The 5,672-nt window shown below is 39.3% G+C and overlaps 2 long non-coding RNA genes across 2 annotated transcripts; both read right to left on the reverse strand.

The window, feature by feature from the left end:
- Nucleotides 1-2,141: 2,141 nt before the first annotated feature.
- LOC133010864 (uncharacterized) lies at nucleotides 2,142-2,583 on the reverse strand. Its single transcript, XR_009680698.1, has 2 exons — nucleotides 2,548-2,583; nucleotides 2,142-2,348 (listed from the first exon to the last, which is right to left on the reverse strand). It is a non-coding gene; the product is annotated as an uncharacterized LOC133010864 (long non-coding RNA).
- Nucleotides 2,584-2,587: 4 nt separating this feature from the next.
- LOC133010863 (uncharacterized) lies at nucleotides 2,588-4,987 on the reverse strand. Its single transcript, XR_009680697.1, has 3 exons — nucleotides 4,371-4,987; nucleotides 3,767-3,949; nucleotides 2,588-2,706 (listed from the first exon to the last, which is right to left on the reverse strand). It is a non-coding gene; the product is annotated as an uncharacterized LOC133010863 (long non-coding RNA).
- Between the last annotated feature and the right edge of the window lie 685 nt (nucleotides 4,988-5,672).

Genomic DNA, 5,672 nt, shown 5'->3' on the forward strand with positions numbered 1-5,672 from the left:
AGGGATTAGATAAAGGAATTTTGTGCTTTTTTTAGTTCTCCCTTTTTACTGGGCTTTTTGGTGTTGCTTTTTTGTTCATGGATATTTTGTTAACTTTAAACAATACTGTAAAACGTTTTCTGTTGTATCATACTGTAAACAGTATTTCTACTATACCTCCTGTAGTAAACAGTAAAGAAAAAAAAACTGATTCGCTTTTTACTGGAATGCTTTTGAATGTGAACATTACATGTGGATATACAGTACAGTTCCCAACCAAAAAAGTTGGCATAAAAAACAGTGGATTGCATGTTTTGCATACAAATACCTGTAAAACTGAAACATAAAAGTCTATGCAGTTTTGTAATGTCCACAATAGCCAGTATTTTGAAACCTGGTGTACTTTGATTGGCTGCATGTTCCTTGTGAAGTGAAAACAAGAGTTATTCTTATTTCATTTTGAGTCAGATGTCCAGTGTTTTGGTAAAGTTAGTGTGTGCAGAGAAAGATGTCTTCTATTTTGAAATGAAGAGTTAGTATATAGTTTACAAAATGTGCTTTTGAGAAGAAAATGATCTATTTGGCCAATTGTGTTTTGTAGGTGTAAGTCTGTGTTAAGAGTTTAGAAAAAGTATTTTAAGTATAGGTAAGCGCTCGTTAGCGATGGAAAAAAACTGTAATTGGTATGTGATATGTGCAGGAGAACGGAGGGTGAACCTGTCAAGTAAATATTAAGCATTACTTACATGACAAATGCTTCATGTGACAGTGTCTTGCAGACTTGTTCAGACGACAGACAAAGATTCTGGACTGCGTGTGTGTGTGTGTCTTGGACAAAGGGACGACACGTCTCCCACTGCAGGAACTCAGTCTAATTTCCTCAGGAATGGACAAAAAGGACGTGGGCAGATCCCTGCACTGGCAGGAAATAAGTTGGCATTCAAACATCACCAGTCTCAGTGTAATGGTGCAGGTTGAGCCAAAAAGCCAGTTAACCAAAAGCAGCCAGACCAGACAACCCAGTCTCATCAGGAAACGTTCAGTGGGAACGTTGGTCCACTTGGACAAACGTTTCCATCTCACAATCTGGCCTATCAGATTGTGAGATGGAAATGTTTGGTCCGCCCATTGTTTTGCATTGACGTGTTTTCACGTCACGTGACTCCCGAGTTCCCGTCTCCGGAAAGGAAAACATGGCGGACAGTCCTTGTTTTTTCAGATAAAAACATGATTTTGTAACTTAGTCTGGGCATAAAAATACATTCTGACACCATTTCTAGCGAGAAATGTGGTCTTTGCTTCCACAGTCTTCAGCCAGTTTGTGCTTATGATATATATTTTAATAGTTATCACGAATGTTTTTATCGTTGCTATGGTGGTTGCTATGACGCTGCCATGCACACAACGTCGTAGCGTGCTGTTTAAATCACCGTCCCTGCGTGGTGTCGTTCAGTGATTGAATATGTTATTCATGTTAAATAATATTAATATTTGAGGCTAGATTACACCTCTAATGCGAAGGATCTTGCGAGTCTGTTCAGAGGCGGACATGAGTGTGACACCGGACCGAGATCGCGAACGGACCAGAACTGACGTGTGGCTGGCGTAAAAAAAAGTTTTGTAAACATTCTGTCCATTTAACTTAGCGCTGTTCATTGTAGTATTAATGTGTTTGAATAAGTCAGTCTGCCGATTACCAGCTACTGATTTAAAGTGAAACATCTATTGCTATCCTCTGTGTTAATTTCTTTAATGTTAAGAATGTTTCTCATACGACCTTATCAGATTGCATTGTGAAACATCTGGGTCACCTACTTTTAGTGTTAACAAGAGGGTGAACTTACTTATGACTGGATGTATTTAGCACTGATACACAAGCTTGATGTTACACATCTTAAACAATATGATATGGTTGCCACTTAGACAACAAGACCTGTGTGCTTTGCTGTTACTATAACTCACTGAACCTCAGATAAAGAAAGTAATTTTCTGACTTCCGTTACTGAGGTACTCTCTACAGAATGTAACGTGCCCATTCTACTTCAAATCCATTGGATCATTGTGTGTTTATGTTGCTTAAAGCAGAGCATTCACTGCTTTAATGTAATCAACATCTTATCTGCCAATATCATGGTGTAAAAGTGCAAGGAAATACCAATATGTTATGATCAATGTCATTTATTGTGCACAAACATTACATTAAGGCATCTGCTGGAAATTATATGATCAACAATTCTCAGACGGCAGCTCTGGACAAAGTTCTGTGACTCCAGGTCTGCCCGGATGGTGTGATGTAAACAGGGGGTTAGCATCAGGAGTGGAAGCTGCAGGAGGGACCGTGGAGCTGAGGCAGCTTCTCTTGAGAATAACTGAAGAACACAAACAAAACATAGTGTTAAATTATGAAGATGGTTCCCTCTGATTTTTTTTTTAAAAACATAAACGTCAGACAGGTCCCTAAAAAATAAATATGCTAAAGCTAACAGCTACCAAACACCAAGCTAATAGCAGGGCCCACCAGTAGCAACAGTAGCATGGCAGCAGATTTTACTTAATCACAGCGCTCACATTTCTTCATCAGTGGAGAAGTACTTCGCCATATTTCCTCTTCAGAGGAGGATTCCTCCAAACCTGCTGCAGCCTGCTCAGCTTGAACTCTGTGGAATCTTCTCTTGAGCACGCAGACAAGGCCCTCATGTCCCATCTCCATAAATGCGTCAGTACTACCTGAGAATATATGATAAAAAACAAAACGTTTTAAAAGTGCGTTTGTATGTATATATACACACATACAAGGCTTTCTTTTCTGCAGAAATCCATTTCCTGAGTTGATGTCTCTGCTTATGCCATCTAAAATGTGAAACCAAATATATTTTTTGTATACCAATACAAGATGTCCAATGTAACACCAATAAAATCCAGTCTACTACACTAACATTTTAATGCCTCTGCAATAGCGAGTCGCCGGAGGCATTACTGCATGTTTTCGGGTTGTCTAACTGTGTATTTGTCTTAAAGTCAAAAGGTCAAGGCCACACTGACCTCATGTTATGGTTTCAGTTGCCAAGAGGTTACAGTGACATTTATATGAGAGAAAATATGTAGAAATATGTAGACGGACACTGCACTGGTTAGTGATGTTCTCAACATTCTTTGCACAGTCTGTCAAAACAAAATTAGAGTTACAAATGTTAATGCACAACAACCCATTGCAGATATACGGCTAGTATTTGCACACCACATCGGGTCAAAACAAAACTGCAGTCTGTGAAACAAGCAGTTTTGGTAGATATAAGGGAAATGCTAATATTTCTGCATGAAACGTATTCAGTCCCTTAAGCAAAATAATAATGATGGCAGGCCGCAACCTCAATGCCTTCGTCTACTTTGCTTAGAGACTAGTTTGCGGAGTCTCGTGCTGCCGCCCACTGACCGATACATCATCGCTCTTTTCTGAAACTAATGAAGGCAAATTCAAACATGTAGACAGAAATAAACAGTATAAATGAAAAGGTGTAAATATTATTAATAACATAATGTTTGATGGGGGTCATCATTATACATAACAGAGGAAAACTTTGCAGATGCATTCCTTAAATTTTCTTGCCTTCCTTTGGAAAAAGTTGTTTTCCCAGTTGAACAACCACAGCAGGGAAGCATGATTGATCAAAACTCTTTCAGTGTGATATTAACTTGTATTTCAGCCAGCGTACTTTGGGGATTTAATACAAATTTATATTTGGCACATTATATAAAATGGTGTTTCTGGTATGTAACTTAAAAGTACCTCTTTAATGGTAGGATAATTTCTCCCCCTCATCTTCCTTGTGGTACGTGGATGATGGAAGTGGGCTCAACCCGGCTTCTCTTTCTCTCCAGGCTGCCCTTCCTCCTCTTCATCAAGCAAAACAAACTGTTCGGTCCAAGTTATTGACGTTAATGAAACTCCTGTAGCTTCACTTGGATCCTCCTTGATTAAAAAACAGAACATAGCAATTGTTTTATAAAATGAATCGCAACTCCATAACATGAAAACATTATTGTCATATTGCATACTATACATTAAACCAAAATGATCTGTTATTGAGGAGTAATGGTCGAGAAATACACTCCTTATTAATCTAAAGCATTCATAAATCAAATTCATGTTTATATTTATATTGTAGCGTCCCTTAATGATGAGCTATGCGTCTTGAACTAGTTTCAAAAACCATGTTTTCACCTCCCAGGTAAGCACATGCTACCTAGGGCTGAAGCATGTGGCTAACAATGGCATATTAGCTGAAGAAATGCATCCATTGTGTTTATCGACGGACTCCGCATCCGCTGTCTCAGCACTCAGACTGTAAACCTAGATCGTAATAGATCTTTAAAAACAATAAACTACTTACCTGACAGAAGGAAGATGACATCGTTGTCTTCCAAATGGTCCGTGTTTATGACAGCGCTAAGTTAAATGGACAGAATGTTTACAAAACCTTTTTTTACGCCAGCCACACGTCAGTTCCGGTCCGTTCGCGATCTCGGTCCGGTGTCACACTCATGTCCGCCTCTGAACAGACTCGCAAGATCCTTCGCATTAGAGGTGTAATCTAGCCTCAAATATTAATATTATTTAACATGAATAACATACACAATCACTGAACGACACCACGCAGGGACGGTGATTTAAACAGCACGCTACGACGTTGTGTGCATGGCAGCGTCATAGCAACCACCATAGCAACGATAAAAACATTCGTGATAACTATTAAAATATATATCATAAGCACAAACTGGCTGAAGACTGTGGAAGCAAAGACCACATTTCTCGCTAGAAATGGTGTCAGAATGTATTTTTATGCCCAGACTAAGTTACAAAATCATGTTTTTATCTGAAAAAACAAGGACTGTCCGCCATGTTTTCCTTTCCGGAGACGGGAACTCGGGAGTCACGTGACGTGAAAACACGTCAATGCAAAACAATGGGCGGACCAAACGTTTCCATCTCACAATCTGATAGGCCAGATTGTGAGATGGAAACGTTTGTCCAAGTGGACCAACGTTCCCACTGAACGTTTCCTGATGAGACTGGGTTGGACCAGACAGTTAAACAGGCTCTCGACACAAACACATCTGGCAGCCAGTGCATGATTCTTTACAGCTGGTGCATTGTATGTTGTGAGTTAAGAGGTTTCCTGCTCTTAATTGAATTTGTCTTATTTTTAATTCAGTTCTTCTTAACACTGACCTCTACTTTTTAAAACTGCACGTGCCCTATGAGTTTGACGATGGTGTGCCATCAGGGTGAAGTGCTGGGTGTCGTTAGGAGAATCAACCAGTGCAGGGCGCTCTCTAGGGAGAAGGCAAAAATATATGAACATTATTCAAATCAAGCACAGCTACAAGCACGGGCTCCATATACATAATAACACAGATGAGGGTTCATCCAAACTTGCTGGCTGCATTTCAAATCTCATCATTTTGATCTAGCATCCACAGTAATTGCTAGGAGATGCTACACTGGAGTCAAACTGGACTATGTTGAGCTTGCAGGTAATTTAAATTCTAATATAATCTGACTACATGTACTGCCATGTGAATATGACGGCCTGTGAGGAAATGTTATTCTTTATCTTTATGATTGTTTCGTTCTCATAAAACTGAGAATAACTAGAAAAATAAACAAAGATATGTACTTTTTCGTCTATATG

This window comes from Limanda limanda, chromosome 9 (genome assembly GCF_963576545.1).
Source record: "Limanda limanda chromosome 9, fLimLim1.1, whole genome shotgun sequence".
In the NCBI taxonomy this organism is placed as follows: Eukaryota; Metazoa; Chordata; class Actinopteri; order Pleuronectiformes; family Pleuronectidae; genus Limanda; species Limanda limanda.